Source organism: Neofelis nebulosa, chromosome 2 (assembly GCF_028018385.1).
Source record: "Neofelis nebulosa isolate mNeoNeb1 chromosome 2, mNeoNeb1.pri, whole genome shotgun sequence".
NCBI lineage: Eukaryota > Metazoa > Chordata > Mammalia > Carnivora > Felidae > Neofelis > Neofelis nebulosa.
This window is the reverse complement of record NC_080783.1, coordinates 94,594,279-94,620,197: the sequence shown is the minus strand read 5'-3', so window position 1 is coordinate 94,620,197 and position 25,919 is coordinate 94,594,279. Positions and strand designations below refer to the sequence as shown.

Sequence of the window (25,919 nt, the reverse complement as noted above, 5' to 3'; positions counted from 1 at the left end):
TTAGTTTTTCACCATTGAGTATGATGTTAGCTGTGAGTTTGTCATGAACGACCTTTATTATGTTGAGGTATATTCCCTCTATGCTCAATTTGTTAAAAGTTTTATCACGAATAGATGTTCAATTTTTGTCAAATGCTTTTTCTGTAACTACTGAGATGATCATATGATTTTTATCCTTAATTTTTTTTGATGTGGTGTATCACATTGATTGGTGGATATTGAACCATCCTTGTGTCCTTAGAGAAAATCCTACTCTATTATAGTATATAGTCTTTTAATTAAAGACTATATTGTATTACTGAATTAGGTTTGCCAATATTTGTTGAAGATTTTTGCATCTATGTTCATCAGGGATTTGGCCTGTAAATTTTCTTGTTTTGTGGTATCTATGTTTGGTTTTGGTGTCAAGTAATGCTGACCTCATAGAATGAATTTGGAAGTATTCTTTCCTCTTCTGTTTTTTGGAATAGTTTGAGAATAGGTATTAACTTTTAAAATATTTGGTAGAATTCACTTGTTAAGCCATCTAGTTCCGGACTTCTCTTTGTTGGGAGTTTTTGTATTGATTCAATTTCATTACTAGTAATCAGTCTGTTCAGATTTATTTCTTTATAATTCAGTCTTGGAAGATTGTGTGTTCCTAGGAATTTATTTCTTTTCAGTTGTCCAATTTGTTGGCATAATTTTCTAGTAGTCTCTTACAATTGTATTTCTGTGGTGTTGTAACTTATTTTTCATCTGATTTCTTTGATTTCTTTGAATTCTCCCTTTTATTTCTTGAGAGTCTGGCTAAAGGTTTATCAATTTTGTTTATCTTTTCAAAGAACAGCTCTTTGTTTCATTCATCTTTTCTATTGTTTTGTTTGTTTTATTTGTTTGCACTCTCATCTTTATTATTTCCTTTCTTTTACTAACTTTGGGCTTGGCTTATTCTTACCTTTCTAGTTCCTTTAGTTGTAAGGTTAGATTGTTTATTTGAGATTTTTCTTGGTTCTTGAGGTGGGCCTGAATTGATATAAACTTCCTTCTTCGAATTGCTTTTGCTGTATCCCAGAGATTTTGGACTGTGTTGTTTCTATTTCATTTGTCTCAAAGTATTTTTTAATTTTCTCTTTAATTTCTTTATCAACCCATGGTGGTTTAGTAGTATGATGTTTATTCTCCATGTTTGTGTATTCTCCATGTTTGTGGGGTTTTTTTTTCTAGCTTTTTTCTTGTAACTTATTTCTATCTAATTTCATACCTTTCATACCTTTCCATGGTTGGAAAGGATGTTTGATATGATTTCAGTCTTCTTAAATTGACTGAGACTTATTTAGTGGCCTAACATGTGACCTATCCTGGAGATTGTTACATGTGCATTTGAAAAGAATGTGGGGGCACCTGCGTGGCTCAGTCAGTTAAGTGTCTGACTTTAGTTCAGGTCATGATCTTGCAGTCCATAACTTTGAGCCCCGCGTGGGGCTCTGTGCTGACAGCTCAGAGCCTGGAGCCTGCTTCAGATTCTGTGTCTCCCTCTCTCTCTGCATCTCTCTCCCTCTTAAATATAAATAAACATTAAAAAAAATGTTCAAGAAAAGAATGTGTCTTGGGGCACCTGGGTGGCTCAGTCAGTTATGTGTCTGACTTTGGGTCAGGTCATGATCTTATGGTCCGTGGGTTCAAGCCCCATGTCAGACTCTGTGCTGACAGCTCAGAGCCTGGAGGCTGCTTTGGATTCTGTGTCTCACTCTTTCTGCCGCTACCCTCCTCGTGCTCTTTCTCTGTCTCAAATAATGAATAAACACTAAAAAAAAAAATTTTTTTTTTTAAAGAAAAGAATGTGTCTTTTGCTGCTTTGGGATGAAATGTTCCATATATATCTGTTAAATCCATCTGGATTTTCTGTTTGGACGATGTATCCATTAATATAAGTGGGGTATTAAAACTTCCTACTATTATACACAAAAATAAATTCAAAATGTATGAAAGACCTCAGTGTGAGACAGAAAACCATCAGAATCATAGAGGAGAACAGCAACCTCTTTGACCTTGGCCATAGCAACTTCTTACTAGACATGTCTTGGCGCAAGGGAAACAAAAGCAAAAATGAACTATTGGGACTTCATCAAGGTAAAAAGCTCCTGCATAGGGAAGGAAACAATCAACAAAACTAAAAGGCAACCAATGGAATCAGAGAAGATATTTGCAAATGCCATATCCGATAAAGGGATAGTATCCAAAATTAATGAAGAACTTATCAAACTCAACACCCAAAAGCAAATAATGCATTTAAGAAATGGGCAGAAGACATGAATAGACATTTTTCCAAAGAAAACATCAGATAGCTAACAGACACATGAAAAGATGCTCAACATCACTCATCATCAAGGAAATACAAATCAAAACCACGATGAGATACCACCTCACACCTGTCAGAATGGCTAAAATTAACACAGGAAACAACAGCTGTTGGCAAGGATGCGGAGAAAGGGGAGCCCTTTGGTACTGTTGGTGGGAATGCAAACTGGTGCAGCTACTCTGGAAAATAGTATGGAGGTTCCTCAAAAAGTTAAAAATCAAACTACCCTACAATTCAGCATCACATTACGAGGTATTTACCCAAAGGATAAAAAAATACAGAATCAAAGGGGTATGTGCACGCTGATGTTTATAGCAGAATTATCAACAATAGCCAAACTATGGAACTATGGAAAGAGCCCAAATGTCCATTGACTGATGAATGGATAAGGCAGATGTGGCATGCATATATATACACATATACATATAATATTCTATTGTATATTCCAATATGCATTTTATTTTATTTTATTATTTTTTTAGCATTTATTTTTGAGAGAGCATGAGTGGGGGAGGGACAGAGAGGAGACACAGAATCCCAAGCAGGCTCCAGGCTCTGAGCTGTGGGGCTTGAACCCATGAACCTTGAGATCATGACCTGAGCCAAAGTTGGATGCTTAACTGACTGAGCCACACAAGTGCCCCCCAATATACATTTTATATACATATATGTACATATATTTTATGTACATTTTAATGTAATACATTATGCTAAGTGAAAAAAGTCAGAGAAAGACAGGTGCCATGTGGTTTCACTTATATGTGGAATTTAAGAAAACAGATGAACATATGGGAACAGGGAAAAAGACATAGGGAAACAAGACATAAGAGACTCTTTACAATAGAGAACAAACGGAGGATTGATGGAGGGAAGTGGGTGGGGAATGGGCTAAAAGGGTGTTGGGTATTAAGGAGGGCACATGTGATGAGCACTGGGTGTTATATGTAAGTGATTAATCTCTTAATCCTGAAAATAACACCATATGTTAACTAACTAGAATTTAAATAAAAATTTGAATAAAAAATACATTAGAATAGAAAAGAAAAACAAAAGTCTACTATTACTGTATTGCTGTCAATTTCTTCCTTTAAGTCTGTCAATATTACTTTATATTTAGATGCCTTTTGTTGGGTGCATAAATATTCACAAATGTTGGATTGATCCCTTTATTATGTGATACACTTGTTTCTTGTTATAGTCTTGTTTTAAAGTCTATTTTGTCTGGGGATGCCTGGGTGGCTCAGTTGGTTGACTGCCTGACTATTGATTTTGGCTCAGGTCATGATCCCAGGGTCATGGGATCGAGCCCAGCATCAGGCTCCATACTATGCATAGAGCCTGCTTAAGATTCTTTCTTTCTTTCTCTCCCTCCCTCTGCTCTTCTCTCTCACTCACATGTGTGCTCTCTCTCTCTTAAAAGAAAAAAAGTTTAAGGTATATTTTATGTGATTTAAGTATTGCTATCCCAGTTTTTTCTTCACTAATGTTTATATGGAATATCTATTTCCATTTCTTCACTTTTGGTCTGTGACTTGAGGTCTAAAGTAGATCTCTTATAGGCAGCATATAGATGGGTCTTGTTCTTTATTTAGTCACCCTTGTCTTTTGATTGGACTATTTAGTCCCTTTTAGTCCAATTAAAGTTATTGTTAGGTGTATACTTAAAGCCATTTTGTCAAATGTCTAGTTGTTTTTGTAGTTCTTCTCTGTTCCTTTCTTCTTCTCTTGCTCTCTTCCCTGGTCATTTAATGAATTTCTTTAGTGTTGTGCTTGGAGTACTTTTTCTTTATTTTTTGTGTATCTGTTATAGATTTTTGATTTGTGGTTACCATGTGGTTCACATATATCACCCTACATATATTGGAGTCTATTTTAAGTTGATTGTTGCTTAAGTTCAAACACGTTCTTTTTTTAATTTTTTTTTTAACGTTTATTTATTTTTGAGACAGAGACAGAGCATGAACGGGGCAGGGGCAGAGAGAGAGGGACACACAGAATCGGAAGCAGGCTCCAGGCTCTGAGCCATCAGCCCAGAGCCCGACGTGGGGCTCGAACTCACGGACCGCGAGATCGTGACCTGAGCTGAAGTCAGACACTTAACTGACTGAGCCACCCGGGTGCCCCAAGTTCAAACACATTCTAAAAGCACTACAATTTTACTCCTCCTTCCATGTTTATGTTTTTGATGTCATATTTTACATCGTTTCATTTTGTGTATCCTTTAGCTAATGATTTTAGATGTAGTTGATTTTTACTACTTTTGTCTTTTAAACTTCATAATAGCTGTATGAATGATTGCTCTATTATCTTTACTATATGTTTGTAAATTTACCAATGAAATTTTTCTTTCATAATTTTTTTACTTCTAGTTTATGATTTTTTTCTTTTCCACTTAAATAAGTCCCTTTAACATTTCTTATAAGGCCAGTCTAGTGGTGATGAACTCTTTTGGAAATTCTTTGTCTCTCCTTCAATTCTGAATAATAACTTTGTCAGGTAGAGTATTCTTGGTTGTTGGTTTTTTTCCTTTCAGCATTTAGAATATATCATGCCACTGCCTTCTGGCCTGCAAAGTTTCTGCTGAAAAATTAGCTGATAGCTTTATGGATTTTTTCCTATATGTAACTAGTTGCTTCTCTCTTGCTGCTTTTAAAATTCTATCTTTATCTTTAATTTAAAACAATTTATTTATTTTGGGAGAGAGAGCACACATGGGGCAGAGAAGTCTCTGCACTGTCAGGGGGAGCCTCCCCTGGGGCTCGAGCTCATGAACCATGGGATGATCTGAGCCTAAATCAAGAGTTGGATACTTAACCAACTGAGCCACCCAGGTACCCCTCTAATTTTTAACATTTTAGTTATTATGTGCCTTGATGTGGCCTCTTTGAGTTCATCTTGTCTGGGAATTTGCGTGCTTCCTGGATCTTGTTGTTTTCTTCCTCAGTTTAAGCAAGTTTTCAGCTTTTATTTCTTCAAGTAAGTTTTCTTTCTCTTTCTCTCTCTTCTCTTTATGGGACCCCTATAATATGAATGTTAGTATGCTTGATATTTTCCCCAGAGTTCCCTTAACTGACCCTCATTTTTAAAATTCTTTTTTTCTGTTCAGCATGAGTGATTTTCACTACCTCATCTTCTAGATTGCTGATCAGTTCTTCTCCATCTTCTCATCTGCTGTTGATTCCCTCTAATGTATTTTTCATTTCAGTTGTTGTAGTTTTTAGATCTGATTGGTTCTTTTTTATATTTTGTATATCTTTGTTGAAGTTCTTGTTGAATTCATCTACTCTTCTCCCAACTTTGTTGAGCATCCTTATGATCATTACTTTGACCTTTATATCAGGTAGATTGCTTATTTCTGTTTCATTTAGTTCTTTTTTTTTGAAGTGTTTTTTTTTCTGAGTAATTTTTATTCTGAATAATTTCTATATCCCATGTGGGGCCCAAATTCATAACCTCAGGATCAAGAGTTATGTGCTCTTCTGACTAAGCCAGCCAGGTACCCCTCATTTAGTTCTTTTTCTGAGGTTTTGTCTTGTTCTTTCATTTAGCACTGTCTCCTCATTTTGTCTGACTCTGTTTGTTTCTATGTGATAGGATGGTCAGTTATGTCCTTGTCTTGTAGGTAGTAGCCTTATATAGATGGTGTCTTACAGGGCTCAGAAGCACAATTTTCCCTGGTCACCAGAACCTTGCACTCCACAGGTGTTCCCTGTGTGGGCTGTGTGTACTGTGACTGGGCTATGACTGTTGTAGATGTGCTGGTGGGTGGGGGTGGCCTTCCTCCTTTCCCCTGGGCGGAAGTCATTTTGGAGGAGCACTGGTCCTGGCCAAGGCTGCCTGTTGGGTGTGGCAGGGTGGTAGCCACTTTAGGGAGGTGGTGCCTGCTGGAGCATGTGGGTTGGGTGGGGCAGGTCTGCAGGGCAACATTGGTAAGTTGAGTGGTGCTGCAAAGTAGATGGAGAGTGTCAGAATTGACTGGCACCTGCCACTGTTGGGCCAGCTAAGGTAAAGGAGGGGAAGAGAAATGGTGCCCACCAGCACTTCTCTTCCTGGACAAAGTTCTTACAGATCCCTGCCTCTCTATACATGCCAGAAAAGTAATCAATAAATCACACATAGCCCAGGTGCTTTACAAACTGCTGCATCTGTTCTGGATCTCAGAGCAAATGAGACTGTGTGTGGGACCTTCATGTCTTGGTTTTTTCTTGCCCTCCAGTTTTTCCAAAGTTAAGCCCCACTGATTTTCAAAGCCAGATGTTGTGGAGGCTCATCTTCCTAGTCCAGATCCCTGTGGCAGGGGTTGCCCAGTGTGGGGCTTGAACCCCTTGCTCCTCAGAGAGGACCTCTGTGCCTGTGATACTGCTTTTGCTGTGGGTCACACCAGGGTTTGGTGCCTGACAAGACTGCATCTCTCTCTCTCTCTCCTGACCTTCTGGATGTGGCTTACTCTTTATATTTTTAGATGTGGAAGAGCTGTTATTCTAGTCTTCAGGTCATTTTCAGAAAGTTGCTGTATATTTAGTTGCATCCTTAGTGTGTCCATGGAAGGTGGTAAGCTCAGTATTTCCTACTCTGCCATTTTCCCCTTGCCTCTGTAACCCACTAAATTGTTACACCAATATTTTCAGAGAGACAGTATTACAACCTTTTTACATATGGGGATATTGAGGCAAAGAGATGTGAAGTGACTTGACCATGATTGTAGAGCCATTAGTTAAATGATGTATTTCAATTCAGGTAGTGTGGTGCCAGACTCCATGTTCTTTTTTTTTTTTTTTTTTAATTTTTAAGTTTTTATTTATTTATTTTCAGAGAGAGAGAGAGAGACAGAGTGCACAGAGGAGGGGCAGAGAGTGAGAGAGAGAGAGAGAGAGAGAATTCAAAGCAGGGTCCTCCCTGTGCTGAGCACGGAGACTGCTTGGGATTCTCTCTCTCTCCCTCTGTGCATCTCCACTGCCCATGCACTCTTGCTCTCTTTCTCTCTCTCTCTCAAAAAAAAAAAAAAAGACCCTTTAGATTACTTTGATGCACACTCAAGTTTAAGAAAAGCTGGTGTGGTTATTAGGGATGTAGGAACTTGACTAGCTTGGGTTCATATCCTAACTGTACCACTTACCAGCTGTGTGATTTGGGGTTCTTTTAAAAGCCTCTTTGTGTTCCAATCTCCTCTTCTGTAAAATGAGGATAATCCTAGTCCTTATCTGTAGTTTTCTCTGGTGATAAATGAGTCCATCCGTATGGAATTTAGAACAGTGCTTGGTGCATAGTTAACACTCAACAAAAGTGAACTATGACTGTTATAGATAACATGTAAATGTTGAATCTGAATCTCATTTTAAATGATTGGGTTTAGAAAAAGAGATAGTAGCCAAGTATATTAGAATTATTTGTAGAGTGAAGACCTGGGGACTCTCTTGAATAAGGTTGAATACTCCAGTCCCTATTTTGGCTGCTTAAAACCCTTTTCCCCCCTTGCTTCCTGGTTTATGATTGTGATGTGGAAAATGTAGAAGGTGCCAAGTTCTTTGGAGTTTATGCAAATAATACGTAGTGTACATTGTTATGTGGCTCTTCATTTTCTATGAAGGCTCCACTGTCATCAATTTTATATCCTGTTCCCATGAGAACTTCACCTTTTTCTTCCCTGCATCCCTTTCTTGATTGATTGTCTAGTTTCTCATTTAGACAACTTACCCTCTTTCTCCACTGGCCCATTCAGAACCACCTTCTATTAAAAAAAAAAAAAAAGAAAGTTTTCTATTGAGGCATCTGTATACTCATTTCCCTTGTTTTTCACGTGCCTTCTATCTGAGGCGATTCCAATTGTTTTACAGTGTACAGCTGCTACTAGATACTAACGACATTTTCACTGGGTGAGTTGCATTTCCCAGCCTTGTTTCTGTATATTTGATTGTCTTCAGTATTTTATGTGAGTTGTAAACACACTGGGTAGAAACAACTCAATAAATGACAAACAGTAAAATGAATAATAAAAAGTTATAGTCTCATAAAAGGAGAATGAGTGGGGCCCCTCTCCCAAATAGAAGTAAGCCAGGGATATCAGTATGTTCAGAAAACTACCGGCTAGTTGCTACTTTGCTTTAAAAATATTCTTTTAGTCACAAACTTGTTTTCCCCTGCAGTGCACAGTTAATTTCCCCTCCTGCTTAGCTTCTTAATCACTCCAGGAAACACAGCCATTTGTTTATCATCCACATCCCAAATCTTGGTGTCATTTCTTATTACTTATTTCTCTTCTCTCCAACATTGAAAAATCTACCAAAGTTTTTCTGCTATTGCCTTTTTAACATTATCCATCTCTAACTTATCTCAAAGACCAGACTTTATACAATTGTGGGGAACTGGAGAGTCAGGGTAAATAATAATTCATTTAGTTAGATTATCTCTAGTCTTACTTTGTAATTCCATACATGACTATAGCCATATCCAGAAATTCTATGAAGACTTGTAGATCTACATCCCCCAATAAATTGAAATGGAAAACACAAAGTGTAAAGTATATCACACTTTTAAAAGAACTGTATATGAGCCAGGAGATGTATATGAGCCACAAGACTCTGTGGGCCTCTTCTTTGACTTTTCCTATTTATTGTTCAGATGATCTTCATTATCTTCTGCTTTGCTCACTTTCACATAGTACCTTTCAGTTTTTCATGATAAGTTCACCATTGTCACTATTTGGGAAGTATGTGGTTTTACCGTCTACCATTTCTTTAAGAAAAAGCTTTTACTTTTAGAAATGCTCTTTACTGAAAATTATTTTCTCCAACATGTCCTTTATCTATTCTCATTTATGCTTCTGAATATGACTTTGAGCCAAAGGAACTGTTTTCTGTATTGTGAAGAATAACCCTATATAAATCATATATAAACAAGTTATGCTGAATCAAAACATTTAATTCCATTTATTTCTTCATTTTAGTAACTTTAGTGATCCAAACTCAGATTGGTCTTCCTCATTGAGTCACTCAATACAAACACTGATAAGAAAATCTAATTTCTTACCATTCTCTGAGCTGTGGTAGATCATGTTTCTAAAGATGGCTACAACAATATCTCCCATCCCATATGTTCTTTTGCAATGTGCTCCCTCATCAAGAATAGAGTTTATTGTCATTCCCTTTGAATCTAGACTGGTCAATGACCTATTTTGATCAATAGGATGGATCAGAAATGATGCTGTCTAAAATCCAAGGCTGGGCCTTAAGAAATCTGTACCTTCTGCCTTAATGTCTTGGAATGTTCTTTCTTAGAACCAGCTGCCATAGTGGGAGGGAGTCCTAGAAGCCATGTGAACAGATCTCATCAAGGAAAATCAAAGACCTTGGCTAACAACTCCAGCTGAACTTCCAGCTGGGATGTGAATCAGGCCATTTTGGTTGTTCCAGCCAACTCAGGACCCTAGCCAACACTCTATAAACTAGAACTGCCTGATCAACCCATAGAAACACGGAATATAATAAATTGCTTCTTTTTTAAGCCACAACATTTTGAGGTGGTTTGTAATGCAACAGTACCTTACTGGACCACTGGGACTCCACTGATCTTGTTTTTGAGGCCTTGTGCCAAGTTTACCAGCTTACGTCACAACCCTCAGACTTCTGCAAGGAAATATAACTTATTTTCTGGGTCTTCACCATCTCCTTTTAGCTTTGTGGACAAAATAGCCCATGCTTCAGTGAAATGGCCAAATGATAATACTAATGAACACTTTTTGAATGCTTATGATGTGCCAGGCACTGTTTTAGCTATAATATCTTTATTAATATATCTAATCTTTGGAACAATTTTTTGAGCTCTTATCTCCATTTTACAGATAAGAAAACCAAGGCACAGAGACGTGAAGTAACTTATCCTGTACAAAGTCTAACAGCAAGTGGAGTCACCATCAGAACTCAAGTATCAGGTTCCAGAGCCATATGCTTAGCCACTGTGATGTACTGCCTCCCATAAAAAAATGTCTCATGTTCATCAGGTTAATCCTAAAGTGCCTGAAGTAAGTGGAGTTTCTTTGACTTATGTTACCTGATCCTCTTACGTTGGTTAAGAAAGTCCTTTACTCTCCCTTTCTCTCTGCTCTCCCCCACTCATGCTCTCTCTCTCTCTGTCTCAAAAAAAAAAATAAATAAATAAAAAATAAAATAAAAATAAACAAACATTAAAAAAAAAAGTCCTTTAAGGTTTTGATTGCTTCATTCATGTATACTAGATTCTAGGCTGTGTCCTGTGCTGCCACTTATATTTAGAAAAGCTTAACGTTAGAAAAGTGTGAACCCTTGACTGTTTTTATGTTCACAGTTAAGGGCAGGATAGAGTGCCTGCATGGTTTCCCCAAGTTCCTCATCCCCACTGGGCCTCCTTCACAGAGGGCAGCAGAGTGACAAGCAGGCAGCATCTTGGAGGAGAGAGCAGAGAAGCAGTGCTGCTCTGGGCCAGAGCTCTTTACTCATTCTCCAGACCACAAGAGCCAGGCTGGAGCGCTGCACAGAGCCTCTCGGCACCTGTCAGACTGAAGGAAGGAATGACCGCCGCTTCTAATAACAGGGGCCAGAGACAGCCAAAGCCATGCTAGTTAGACTTAACAGTGGAGGGAGGCCTCTGTGCTTGTTAGGCAGTTGCAGCCCTAAGACAGGCTCCCAGGGCCACTTTCCAACTGGACTGCTGCCTTCCAGTCTCTCCTAGGCAGCCGTTTCAATGCAAAGGTGTGTGATTTTGCTTCAAGTAGTCTTGAAGCCCTTTTGCCTCCTATTCTTCCTGGTAACTGCCTCAGGAACTCTGAGGGAAGTAAAAAAAGCTAATTCCAGTATTCAATAGGTCTGCATTGTCATGCTGTATTCAGAGCAGGGGCTTTGGAGACAGTTTTGGGGTCAGAGCCCCATCTTTGCTGCTGAATCACTATGTGATTTTGGGAAAATTGCTTTCTTCTTTCAGCCTCAATGACCTTAGCTGTAGAACAGGTTAGTGATATTTACCTTGTGTGGCTGTTGTGAGGAATAAGTCCTATGGGCAGAGCTCTTGGCCCCATACAAACCAAGCAACCATCAGGGTACCTATGAGTACATATACAGTATATATTGTACATGTGTATAACCACGGGATACCATTTAGCCTTAGAGTGTAAGCTGGTGTTTCAGACTCTACTATCTAATGGTTGCTCAGGAAAAAGGCAACTGCCACAATCTATTTTAGAAAAGTACTATCTTTTAGGCCCTTCCCTTTTACTTTCATCCCCTAGATGCTTTGGAAATGTGTAATATAAAACTGACTTCTCTAATTTTAAAAGGTATCTAAGTCTTGATCCCATGTTAAAACAAATTTTTTTAACATTTATTTATTTTTGAAAGAGGCAGAGCACGTGTACGGGAGGGGTAGAGAGAGGGAGATACAGAATCCGAAGCAGGTTCCAGGCTGTGAGCTGTCAGCATAGAGCCTGACGTGGGGCTCAAACCACAAACCACGAGATCGTGATCTGAGCAGAAGTTGCATGCTTAACCGACTGAGCCCCCCCAGGTGCCCCTTGATTGCATGTTCTTAATCTGAGGTTTACTGGTCTCCAGGAGTCCATGACCTCCTTGAAATGGTATGCAATATTTTGTGTGTCTACATGTATGTGCATTTTGGGGGGGGCAGGAAGAGATGATTTATAATTACCAACAGGCTCTCAAAATGGTCCATGTTTGGACAAAAGACTGAAAACTCTAATATAGAAAGAGCCTTTTAAATCTTCTACTGAAAGTAACTTGGAGGCCTTCCCTGACTTAAGACAAAGCAGGCATAACTTTGGAAAACACTGGAAATGGATCCTGTCTTTCAGCCAAGGCCCAGTCTCTTTTCCCCAGTGTGTCTTTAACAGAGTAGGAGGCTGGCTGTTCCCACTGGCACAGGTAATGCCATAAAGACAGGACTCTGTGGATGAAGAGGTGTTGCCTTCTCTAATTACACCTCACAAAGACCAGAGCCTAACTTCAGCTGTACCTTCTGTCTCTGGGAAGTCATTTATGGAGCAAACCTATAATTAGGATTTGCTGCTTGAAATATAATTCTCAGGATGATGAATATCTAAATTTTGTCCCCAGACACATACCTGAGGCAGAGCCCTAAGGGCTGATGGCCATAAGGGGTGCATGTGGTATTCATTCAGTGGAGATTAATAAATGAGGATGATATCACTCAGAATCTCTGAAGGGGCAGGTGTCCAAGAGGCCCTTTTGGCTTCTGCAGTGGGGCCTAACAGCCTGTGCACTGGGCTCCATAATTTATGCCTCTGGCACAGAATTTGCACAAAGCAGGAATAGCCACATCAGCATTTTGGGATTTAAGGCCAGCTTCTCTCTTCCACAGATCCTTTCTCCCAAATTGTAAGGATGATTCAGCTAATTAATTCTACTTTATTACTAAAGAAAATGATTGTTGGTATACCAAATAAATGAAAATACAGTTTTGGGGGAGGGGTTTTAAAATAATTTAAAAGTTCAATGGATGATGACTAATTTTGCAGTTGTTATTCTTATATCTCTTTAATGGACAGATAATCTGTGAATTATGGAGTATACAATATAAGGTGTATGGACTATATTAGGGAAATATTTTTGACCCATATAAATACATTGAGATAAATGGTGGGTGCACCTGTTCCTAGCCTGTCTCAGGAATATACGAAACTCTGGCACAGGATGAACGTCTGTTGGTGTCATTGTGACAATAAGAAAACAAAGCTGGCACTGGGGTCAGGAAGTCTTTGGTGGGCGGGGAGCCACCGTCTGCAGCCAGAGCCCAGCCGGCTGTGTGTTCTGATGTCCATCAACCAGGAAAGGGAATCTAAGGTTTCCAAATGATTTTACCCCTTCACAAAGCTGCTGTAAAATAAAATACAAATCCTTCCTGAATGTTCCTAGCTTTCCTTCCTTTAGGAAGTTTTCGGTCAATGGGAAACAAAGTCTTATTCAAAGGATTAAAGCCATAGTCATTCTATTGTTTACAGCTTCAATAATGTGGCTTTCCTTCCACAGACAAAATTTCCAATTCACAGATCATCTAAAAAACAGGAAATTTGGGGGAAACACGTGCTTATGATAACAAACAAGGGATCTAGCATGAGGTATAGAAGTTTATGCAAGGTTTTTTAAGGTTTTCAGGTTTTTTGTTTTTTGTTTTTTGTTTTTTTTTTACTACAGTGTTTCTGGATGCATTCTAGGAAGATTTTTCCTTAAAGGAGAAAGCCATATGGTCTATAACATAAAACTACTCCATTCCCGCTTCCACCCCCAGAGAGAGGAGGGGCAGGGAAGAGGGGAGGCAGATTCTGGCTGTATTTCCTTTCTTTCTTTCTCTTTCTTCCTTTCTTCTTTCTTTCTTTCTTTCTTTCTTTCTTTCTTTCTTTCTTTCTTTCTTTCTTTCTTAAAGTTTATTTATTTTGAGAGAGAAAGAGTGCTTGAGGGGGAGGGGCAGAGAGAGGGGGAGGGCCAGAGAGAGGAATTCAGAGAGAGAGAGAAAGAGAGAGGGAGAGAGAGAGAGAGACAGAGAGGGAAAGAATCCCAAGCAGGCTCCACACTGTCAGCGAGGGTTGGGGGGATTCCAACTTACTAACCGCGAGATCATGACCTGAGCCGAAGTCAAGAGTCAGACACTTAACTGACTGAACCACCCAGGTGCCCTGGCTGTATTTTCAAGTTTGTGCTCCAGGCAGTGCTGCAGAGCCAAAGACTTCTCCCTGGTCTGCCTGCCCGTTGTTAGTCCTCCTTTTCTCTTCTTTTTCCAGCCAAGCCCCAGGCCTTTACCTGGGGAATGGAGGAAGAAGGGCCAACAACTTTTGTTAGTGGGGCTGGAGTGAATATGTAAGAGAGGGAGGGGCAGGCAGCTTTGAGCTCTGGCTGTGGGCACTAGCCACAGGGAGCCACAGGAGGTTAAAGAGGTTGTGGAAACAGTCACTACTTTTTTTTTTTTTTTTTAAGTTTATTTATTTTGAGAGTGAAAGAGAGAGAGCGGGACAGGGGCAGAAGGAGAGAGAGAATCTTAAATCTCAATCTCTCAGTGCAGAGCCCAATGCGGGGCTGGAACCCATGAACTTTGAGATAGGCTGCTTAACCGACTGAGCCATCCAGGCGCTCCAACAGTCACTACTTTTGCAAGCAGAGGGAAAGCAGAGCTGGTGGGACCAGGAGGAAGCAGCAGCACTAAACCGTGAGCAGACAGGCTCACTCTGGAAATCTATTCCAGCTGCTTCTAAATAAACTACCAAGAGAATTCTTTTTTTTAATTCAGATTCTTTATTTTGGTGACAATGTTTTAGTCTCTGTATCTGTATCCTAGAAGGAGGACCATAGCTCCTCCTGAATAATAATTTTTAGTGTCTGGAATTCCCCAACATCATGATTTTTCCCTAGTTCCCCATCTTCCACCATTCTCTTTAACTTTTATCCACCCTTCAGGGAAGATGGCACTTTTCCCTGATTGAGGGATGACAGAACCTATTTTCTTCTATGCTTTTGCTACTCAAGGTGTGCTCTGGTTCCCAGCAGCATCTAGCTTAGTAGAAATTCAGACTGCCTGTCCCTGCCCTATGACCACTGAGTCAGAGTCTGCATTTAAGGGGATTCCTGGTGATTTGCATACACATTAAAATTAGGGAAGGGCTGGTCTATACCCTACTACAGACCTGACTCATAATTTACAACCACCAACGCCTACAGGATCCTATATTCACTGACCCTGACCACTAGTCCAGTCTGATCTCACACCACTCTATGCTCATTTGCTAATCCCAGACTCCAAGCTTTTTCATTCCCTGTTCCCTCTGCCTGGAGTGCTCTTATCCCCTGAGTACAGCTAACTCCTTTATTTCATTACTTCATATAGAGACCACTCTGTATGAAGAACCACCCACAACCCAGCCACTGTCTATCCCATTGCTCTGTTTCATACTTTTTAATGGCACTTGTTATCTGGAATCATTTTATTAATTCCTTTTTGGGTATGTTTTGTGGAGAGTTTTATTTTCAGTGCCCAAAGCACATTGAGGTGCTTAGAAAATATTTATTAGATCAGGAATGAGATTTTGGGGATCATGAACAGTGAAGAGCTGTGCCCAGAGAATTATATGGTAAGATCAGGAATCCTCTGAACCAACTCAACAGCTATCAGTCAATTGGCCTAAGATCAATACTTTTGAGTCCCAGAAAGAAAGTTCACAAAGCCTAGTCTTCACACCAGTAGCATTCCCACAGGGAAATTCCTACAGGGAACTTGGTAGAAAGGCAAATTCTTGGGCCCCACCCCAGACATACTCACAAACTGATTCAGAAACTTAAAGATTACCTTAAATTGTTAAGTCCAGCAACCTGTGTCTTAACAAGGCCTTTAGATGTTTCTGATGCATTGCCCTAGACAATATCAACATCTTACCTGTGTGGAGAACCCATAGTGTTCAGAGCCCTTTCACATACATCACTATGCTTCTGGACTTTAAAAAAAAGCCCTGGGAAGTAGGCAAGGCAGGTGTCATTCCCATTTCACAGATGAGGAAACTGAGCCCTAAGAAATGATTCCATTTGCTTATGGTCATATAGTTTTATCAGAGTCACCTGGGATACCTAGGCCTATTTCAGACCTACGGGAATGAGAATCAGTGAAGGTAGGGCTCTGAAATACGGATTTAAAAAAGAAATAAGCTTTCTAGGAGATTATGAAACTCCTAAAAGTTTGAGAACTAATTATGCTAGAGAATAGACAAATGAGAATTAGAACTCATAGCCCCTTGTTGCTGATATACTTCTCTTACAGGGTCTTGAGAAGAATAAGCACAAATGATACCGAACTTTACTGAAAAGAGTTAAACCAAAGTCCCAATAATTCCACAACTTTTATTAGACTCTGACTCTATTTATTACTCTTATGGATTATGAGATAAAGCCCATGCTGTCAGCTCAGAGCTTGCTTGGGATTCTCTCCCTCTCTCTCTCTGCTCTTCCACTGCTATCTCTCTCTCCCTCCCTCTCTCTCTCTCTCTCTCTCTCTCTCCCCTCTGCCACCTCCCCCCCCCCATGAAATAAATAAACAAGCCTTTTTTAAAAAAGATACTTTACCTGTTTGGTGTACTCCTGTAGTCCTTTACCAACTGTTGTACTTAATTTCGTTTGCTTACATCTTCTAGTTAAGAAGCAAATTTTAGAAAAATAAAGTCTTTAAAGCTAAAAGCTACAGTTGTTAAAGCAATCATTACAACATCAGACATTATTTATTTACCTGGCTAGCCTGGAAAAGATTAACTTTTAAAAGGACTTCTCTAAACTGTCAGATAACTCCCAAGTCTCTCCTGCTCAACCAACTCCCACAAACTCGAGACTCATAAATTCAACTGTATGTGGAACAGTTCTCTTCTGATGTCCTGCAGATATCTTAAGTATATCCAAAACCAAATTCATTACTAAGCCACCCATTCTTCCTCCTGGATACACTCTATAAGCTAATAATTATACCATTCACTGCATCATACTGGTTAGAAATCTAGGCATTGTCTCTGGATTCCTTCCTTCCTCACTCTGCATAGCCAATCACTCCTTTCATTTTACTCCTTAGATTTCTCTCTAGTCCCTGTCTTCATCTCTACAGCAGCTCTACCTCAGACCTTCATCATCTCTTGCTTAGGCCCCTTTGATTAAGCTTCTACCTGACTTCATTTCCCACCATTCCTTTCTTCAGTGCTGCTGAACTGCTTTCACTACTCAGTGAGGTTTGGTGCTTAGGTGCCTTTGCAAGTGCTACTGCTGCTCCACTGATTTTTCTTTCCCCATTTCTTGTGTATGGCAAGCATGTTTTTCATGGTACTTCTCAATGTTCTCTTCTATATGAAGTCTTCCCTGTGAACTCTTGTAGAGTGGACCATTCCCTACTTTGTGCTTCCAATCTAACATCTAGTCTGCCTTCATTATAGTACCTCACTCACTAGGTTGCATGACTGCTTATACTTTTTTCTCCCTCAACAGAGCATTAGCTCCTTGAAGGAAGGGAACATGTCTTATTAATGTTTGAATCCCCATTTCCTAGCACAGAACAGGGTCCATCAGATATACTCAAAAATGCGTTCAGTGAAGACCTGGCTAGATTTCTGAATTCTAGAGATGGTTGAGGATAAGAGGAACTGAAATGTATTGACAACTATTATGTGTGAAGAGCTTAACACCCATTATGTATCTAATTTTTACCAATACTAGTTTGAAGTAAATATTATCTTAATAATATACGTGTTGAAACTTACACTCAAAGTAATTAAATCACTTGCTTGAAGTCTCAGTTCGTAAGTGATAGTGCTTGGAGTTGAATTCAGGCTTTTCTAGTTCCAAACTCCATGCCCCTCCAGCCATCTCATGTGGCCTCTAGTCGTGCCTTAGCATAAGCCATAGGTTTTTAAATGACTTCATGCTCTGTTTGCAAAATGTTAAAACATATCTCAAAGAATAGTGGTGGGGCACCTGGGTGGCTCGGTTGGTTAAGTGTCCAACTCTTGATTTCAGCTCAAGTCATGATCTCATCGTTTGTGAGATTGAGCCCTGCGGTAGGCTCCATGCTTTGAGCATGGAGCCTGCTTGGGGTTCTCGCTCCCCTTCTTTGCCCTTCCCCAGAGATGCATTTTCTCTCTCTCTCTCTCTCTCTCTCTCTCTCTCTGTGTGTGTGTGTGTCTCTCAAAATAAATAAAGTTAAAAAAAAAAAAGAGTAGTGGTGGGGCACCTGGGTGGCTCAGCTGATTGAGTGTCCAACTTCAGCTCAGGTCATGATCTCATGGTTTGTGGGTTCAAGCCCCACATTGGGCTCACTGCTGTTCATGTGGAGCCGGCTTTGGATCCTCTGTCCCCTCCCCTCTCTGCCCCACCCCTGCTCTCTCTCTCTCTCTCAAAAAAAAAAAAAAAAAAAAAAAAGACTGGTGGTGATATTATGTGTAATAGGTAGTCTCCAAAGATGATCCCTAATGAGCCCTGCCCCCTGATATTCATGCCCTTTTATAGTTCTCCTCCCATGTATCTAGGCTGATTCTGTTTGGGCAGTAGAATCAAACAGAAGTTGGGGCATAAGAATCCTTGCGATGTGCACTGAAATGCTTGTTTCAGGGAAAGGCAGCTGCCATGTAAGAGATCTGACTCCCTGGAACCACCATGTTGTAAGAGGTCCATCTTGTCTACATAGAAAGAGACCTTTGACCAGCCCCCAACTTTGCCAGCCCAGCTCAGGTACCAGACATGTGAATAAAGAGGCCCTCTTAGAGGTTCAGCCCCAGCCACCATCTGATTACACCTGCATGAGGAGCCAAATATTATTCTCTCTCACAGAATCATGACAAATAATAATACATTGTTCTCTGAAGCCACTCAGTCTTGTGGCGGTTTGTTAGGCAGAAATAGGAAACTAAAACATCATGGCTTTTTTTTTTTTTAGTATATGTGCTGCCGAAGCGAGCACTTGGCTTTTTTTTTTTTTTTAAGAAAATGAACCTAATATTTATAAGCACAGCTTATTAAGCTTCTTTTTGTTTCCTTTTATATAAGTACAGTCTGCAATATAAGTAGATTTCTAGCTCAGTCCTTAATAAGGTTTATGACCTTGAGCAAGTCTCTTTATAAAACTGTCACTGAGCCTCTCTTGCCTCAGTTCTAAAATGAAGGGCTTTACTAGTTAATCACTAAAGTCCATTCTAGTTCCACAGTTGTATCGTTCTCTTCAAACTATCAGAGAAAAACTGAATCCTTGTCTGACAAGTTTTAACTTGCAGTAAAATTTTACAGGCACAAGAGTTTTCAGCAAAGCAACCAATGCCAGAGAAGTGCTGACTCAGCACAATGCTGTCTGTTAGCAGGAGAAAAACCCACTCAGGAGCAACTGTAAATCTGATCCTTTCAGCTCCTTCTCCCTGAAGCAAAATTCAAAGAGATGATTATCTGTAACAAAACACTTGAAAGAGGATTCTCAACTTCTTCTTAAAAATCTGTCACTGAAGTCTGTGGGTGACTTCAGATCTTTTGGTGGACTCTTCAGCACTGCATGGTTGAATCAGTCTCCGGAAGATCCCTACACACAAATGCTAAGTTTAGGGCAAGTGGACTGAGTGATTCCTAGAGGAAATAAACTCTCGCCTGAGAACAACAGCTGAAGTAAAATCCCATAAGCCAGGAAAACAGTCACACAATCACAGTAACAGGTGGTCAGTTTCAAAACAAATTTCAAGGTCTGACTTGTGTGGCACCTGCTCTAGAACCACAGACAGCAGTGTAACTCTGTCTGGGTTTGAGTTAGGTCATCCCTGCCACACTAAAGGAAGATTAACTACGTTTATTAGCTGAGCTAAGGCATGGTAGGTTAGGTGACCGCCTCTGTAGTAACCCTTGGGTTCCCTGTCAGGACGAGGGAATGAGAGAATTTGGGAATCAGAAGGGAACGTGGCGATTGGCTAGTTTGATGCCCTTGATAGCTGAGCGAAGTGAAGCCCAGACAGGTACAGATTTGCTCAAGGTCACATGACCTATGGAAGCAGACCCCTCCACCCCCAATTTTATTAGGAAAAATTTCAAATACACAGCAAAGAATATTCGCAGGGAACACCATTACCTAGATTCTACTGTTACCATTTCATTAAACTTGTTTATCACATATCTATCTGTCTAACCATCCTTTGATCCTTCTACCTTATTTTTTGGATGCATTTCAAAGTGAACTGCAGACATCTATACTCTTTCCCTTAAAGCAGCATTATGTTTTATCATTATTTGTCTAATTGTTTGATACTTCAATTTTCTTTATGTTATGAAACCAGCCAAAATTAGAAAAAAAAAATCACTGGACACAATGTAAGTTAGCATTAGCTAGCTTGAAACGCAACCCAACATCCTAACTCCAGGGCCCTTCAGGATTCTTCCTAAGAGCAAATTCTAGAGGAGGCAGAAATACTGATCAGTATACAATACTGCATATGCTGCTGCTCCTACCTGGAATCCTGCTTTTGCCTGTTCCCCCAGGAATGACCTCACATGTCTGCAAGTAACAGAGGCTACTGTTATAAATGTAGTCCTGTTTTAGGAGGAAACAGTTATTTAAAAAAATCTGAAATGCCACCTGATTCCCAATGCCTTTCCTGAACCCTGAGTTTTGAGCTTTCTCATTTGAACCCTCACACACCTCCCTTGCCACTTTTCCTGCTTCATTCAACCCTTTTACAATTTAGTATGTCTTTGTTTATCTATCACTGGTACTGCTACTGCTACTGCTGCTATTACTATGGTTAATTCCTCTATGTGAGGGACCATACCTTAAGACATATTTCTGTATCTCCTGAAGCTCCTTACATAGAGTCAATGTTGAACATTAACTGACTTCAAACTTCAAATCAGGGGCGCCTAAGTGGCTTAGTCAGTTAAGCACCTGACTCTTGATTTTGGCTCAGGTCATGATCTCAAGGTTTATGAGATCAAGCCCTGGTGGGGCTCTGCACTAATGGCACAGAGCCTGCTTGGGATTCTCTCTCTCCCTCTCTCTCTCTGCCCCTCCTGTGCTCATTCTCTCCCTCTCAAAATAAAATTCAAATCAATGTTTGGGCAGTTTTGTGAAAATTAGATCTTAAGGACCTGAGGGATTTGTTTAAGTGCAGATTTTTGGACCTCCTACTCTCAGAAATGCTGACTCAGTAGGTTTGAGGTGAGGTCCAGGAAGCTGTATGCAGCTTGAGCAAGTACCCCTGGTGATTTCAATGCAGGTAGCACAGAGATTATTCTTGGAGAAATCTGCTCACAGGTACAGATTACCACTGGCTTTATCCATTTTTAAACCAACAGGCCCAATCTACCCGTTCCTTTGCTGGATCCGGGGATAAAGGTGTGGCTGTCACCGTGGGATGTGACAGTCACGGCATCATCCCTCACCACATCATGTGCTGTCAGTCACCACTTCTGCTGTTGCCACCGGCCCCCAAGTTTCCCTTTGTCACTTCCCCCTTGCCACCACCAACTGCCACTACCTCTCATGCCCCTCACCCTCCAAGGCTGAGTCAGATCCACTGCGGAGCACTTGAGGAAACACATTTTGGAAGACAGGATGAGGGTGTTCACATTCTACATTCACAGCCTCATGTCAGGGAGAAAAGGAACACCTATTTCTGACCATGGCTTCTTCAGAAGTTCTGCAAACCTGGTTAGAAAGTTGGGCCCGTGGTTTGGAGTTCCTGCTGCCTTTGATTTTACAATGAGTGGAAACCGAAATTGAGTAACAGACCTCTTGCCCAAGCATTAAGGGCCACCACAAAGCATAGAGCAATCAATGGGACAGGAGCTCATAAGATGCAGTCACTCCCTCCTCCAGGCCCAGTGTTTCTGTGCAGGGAATGCCAATTGCACTTATCTCCAGTGTCTGGTATTAACAGTACTTTTTATATATGCTGAAATTTACTTTTTAGGTGCCCAAAGGATAGTAGTAAGAAAAACTATGGACCAGAGAGTTGTTTCATGAAGCATAAACTGAAATATGTTTTGAGTTGAATATACTTGAAATCATTTTCTTTAAGACATTCACAGCATTGTCTTTTTTAGTTCAACGTATTTCTTTATTGTGGTATTTCCCAAACTTCAACAGGCATCAGATTCATCTGAAGGGCTGGATCTCACTCACAGACCTTCTGATTCTCTAGGTTTGGGAGGGGCCAAGAATTTGCATTTCTTTTTTTTTTTTTTTTCAACGTTTTTAATTTATTTTTGGGACAGAGAGAGACAGAGCATGAACGGGGGAGGGGCAGAGAGAGAGGGAGACACAGAATCGGAAACAGGCTCCAGGCTCCGAGCCATCAGCCCAGAGCCTGACGCGGGGCTCGAACTCACAGACCGTGAGATCGTGACCTGGCTGAAGTCGGACGCTTAACCGACTGCGCCACCCAGGCGCCCCAAGAATTTGCATTTCTAACAACTTGCTAGATGATGCCAATTCTGCTGATCTGGAGATCATGCTTTGGGAAGCACTGCTCTAATAGAAAGTAAAATGGTGCTACTTAGGCTATTTGCTGATCTGCCTGCCTTGTCTTCTTATATCACAATGGCTCATAGCAGTGATTCTTAGCCCTAGCTGCCCATTAGAATTACCTGTGAAGCCTTTTAAACATAAAGTCTGGGTAGCATGCTCAGACCCTACCTTAGACCCAAATAAATCTGTAGCTCTGGGATTGGGCCTGACAATTTTTGAAAAAGATCCCCGGATAATTCAAATGGGCATCCATGATTGAGAACCACAGGCGTATAGCAAATTCTGACCTTGTTCTGTGTTAACATATGATTCTCATTTGACAAATATTTATTGACCACTCAATACATGTGGTAAAAAATGACAAAGTATCTAAGAAATGGTCCCTGACCTCAAGCAGAGATAGATCACATACCCAAACATTTAAACAAAAAGCTGGTGTGTGGTGAGTGCCAATTAGAAGAATAAACCATTACTGAAAACCGAAGGCTAGATGATCCAAGGTAAATCAATGCTGTACTAGAGCCTCACATTGTTTGCGATAAGTTATGTATGCCTTTGCCACACAGGAAACATATTCCTTTGGTGGGGGAAATTGCTCATTTATTGGTTCATTGAGGATGCTCCAACTGATTCACCATGGTAGGTGTGATTGAACCATGGAAATGATAGAACATTAAATCAATAGCTAGTCAGCTGGCAACTATTCCTCTGCTAAGTATGCTATTAAGGTTCCATTTCACAAACCCTGTGCTCAACAGAAGTGAAGATTTTTAGTGGAGAAATAAAACAAGAATTATGTTTAGAAACCACTTCAATCTGGAATTTTAAGTAAACATTTCTTAAATGTATAGAAAAAATACTTGAATTTATTTGTGAATTAAAAGCTAAGGATCTTAAAAAATGTGCACTTATTTATATCCACTGGAATACAAAATAATTTAATGATTCAGTGATAGCTGGCCCATGAAGGGGAGAGTTTATAGAAATGAGAAAATATCCTCTTTGGATATTACTTATGTATTAATGGCATTATTTAATTCATTGTGCTCTTTAATTCAGTTACTTTTTTTGAAATCTTCTTTTCATGTGGGGGACTTTTCCCAAGAATAAGAGATCCTAAGGACAACAAAAAGATAATTGTTTTCAAGAAAAGGAAATAAATACTTTTTAAACTGTTACATTTATTTCCATTAAAAAACACTGGAGGCAGCATTTTAGGCATTGTGGGAGATAACATGAATATGACAAAATAACTGGCTCTCAAGGAAACTTATAACCTAGTAGAAGGGAAAGATAAGTACCTATTTGAAGCAAAACATGATACATGCCTTCAGAGAAGAATAAATTTTAATGAGGCTTCAAAGAGCTGGAAGAAAAGGAGGTCAGGGTTCAAAGAGCCTAAGATAAGGCGTAGAACTGGGCTGCTGGTGCAATGCATTACTGCACGGCCAATTTTCAAAGGCCAGCTGTTCCCAGTCAAACGAAGACAGAAGATGAGGGTGGATGCAATCAATGGGAAAATCAGGCCACCCTCCCTTATTTTCCTGGCAATGTAGTTTCAAAATCAATAGTTTTACAATCTCATTTCAGGAAGCAGATGAAAATGAATCTGATGCATTTTCTTTAGTTCACTTCTTACTAACAAAATCCAATTTAAAGGATTTTATATGTTGGCTATATGGCCACTAATATTTAATAAAAATGTCTAACCTCATTAGTATAATCAAAGAAATGAAAATTAGAATAACAATACAATGGCTGTTTTTGGCTGATCAAATTGACAAAGATTTTATTTATTTTTTATTTTTTTAAACATTTGTTTATTTATTTTGAAAGGGAGAGAGAGTGCTTGTGTGCAGGAGGGGCAGAGAGAGAGGGAGAGACAATCCCAAAGGGCTCTGCACTGACAGAAGAGAGCCTGATGTGGGGATCAAACTCACGAACCACGAGATCATGACCTGAGTCGAAATCAAGAGTCAGATGCTTAACCAATTGAGCCACCAGGTGCCCCTCAAATTGACATAGATTTTAGATGACTACCAAATATTGGGACCTCCTCCTCCTGCCTGTAGAGTGCTCTTGGGTCTGCCTTGTTTGCCATAGCTGGAGGACAACCCATATTCTACAGTTATCAATTCTAGGAATATATTCTAAGGAAATAGTATATATATGTGCAAATACTCATGTATGAAAATATTCCTCAGTGCTTTGTTGATTATTGGGAAGAATCAGTAAAGCAATAGGCCCAACAATAGGTTAATAAATATAAAATGTATTAGGCTAGGAAAGGAACAGTAGTGGTGCACTCACCTGGAAACCTAGAAACCGTGGTCTATAAAAAAAATCTTCCTGAGTGTTTTAGGTAAGTCAGTCCCTTCTACCCAAGATCAATCCCCTTCCCTTCATTATCCCCTCTTCAGATATTCTGTATTCCTCCAAATAAGACCAGGTGCTTTATGTGCCCTGAATTGGTCCTCTACATTTTTTCTGCCTCCTTGCCATTGCTCATGCCTTTCTCTGTGTCTGAATGCCTTTCTTTAATCTCTGAGGTCTCACATCTTCAAGACCCAGTTTTGTAAGCCCTACCTACGTGATGCGATAATGATATTCCCCTACATCAGCTAGACAGAAGGGTTTATTCTCTTCTTGTACCCTCAGAGCAATTTGGTTATCTTCTATGGCCCTTCTCACCCTCTGTACTATATTAGAATGATCTGAATATATATATACTTTATTTTCTCTATTAGATTTTGAACTAACTGAAGATAAGGGCCAATCTTGCTCAGATTTATATCCCCTCATAGTTATAAATTATGTTGGGTATGGTTGTTGAATGAGGGAATGAGTGAGTAAATGCTACAAAAATGCACTTGAAGCCAAATTCTAATGTTCTCCATAGACATAGGATGAACTTGACTAGTGCTGAAGATGCTCTTTGGTGCCTCCATTTTGTATGGTACGGGGCCTGAAACCTTCCATCTGAGCCATGGTGATGAGAACAGTGAAGACCAGGACTGAGGAGGAGTGGTCTGAGGGTGGAGGCCAGGATGATGAACCAAAACTACAATTGTCCCCCATCCTTACCTCCTCCCCTACCCAATTATTGGAAGAGCAATAGGTTAGAATTGTAACAAGGAGGGAAAACTGATGAAGACTTTTGCAAAGAAAAGTAAGCACTTCTGATCAGTTATCAGTTCTTTGACCATCCCAATAACATATGTTTTAATCAGTAGGTCTTAAAAACAGAACATTTGTCAACAAAATGAAGAGAAGAGATTAGCAGATAATTGAGGGGCAAAATACAAATGAAATATTTTCAATGGGGAAGAACGGACTTTGAAAGAGTTTTAGTGATGCACATTGATTTATACATTCCCAGATTCAATAGGCAGCATAAATGCCATTCATGTTGATGGTGCAAATGCCTTGATGCTATCAGTAAGGAAGTTAATAAGCTGAGCAGCTGAACTACTATTCAAAATAGTGAAGCTTAAGTCTTGCTAAGGCATTTTCTATCCCCACCTGGTATAACCTACATGTCCTATTATACTTAGCAATACACCTGCTGGCT

The 25,919-nt window shown here is 39.9% G+C and overlaps 1 long non-coding RNA gene across 1 annotated transcript in view; it reads left to right on the top strand.

The window, feature by feature from the left end:
* The window catches only part of LOC131503770 (uncharacterized), a 259,902-nt gene that overhangs the window by 4,243 nt on the left and 229,740 nt on the right, over positions 1–25,919 (top strand). The window contains exon 2 of the long non-coding RNA XR_009257590.1: positions 10,179–10,358. This is a non-coding gene — a long non-coding RNA (uncharacterized LOC131503770). The remainder of the gene's footprint in view (positions 1–10,178; positions 10,359–25,919) is intronic.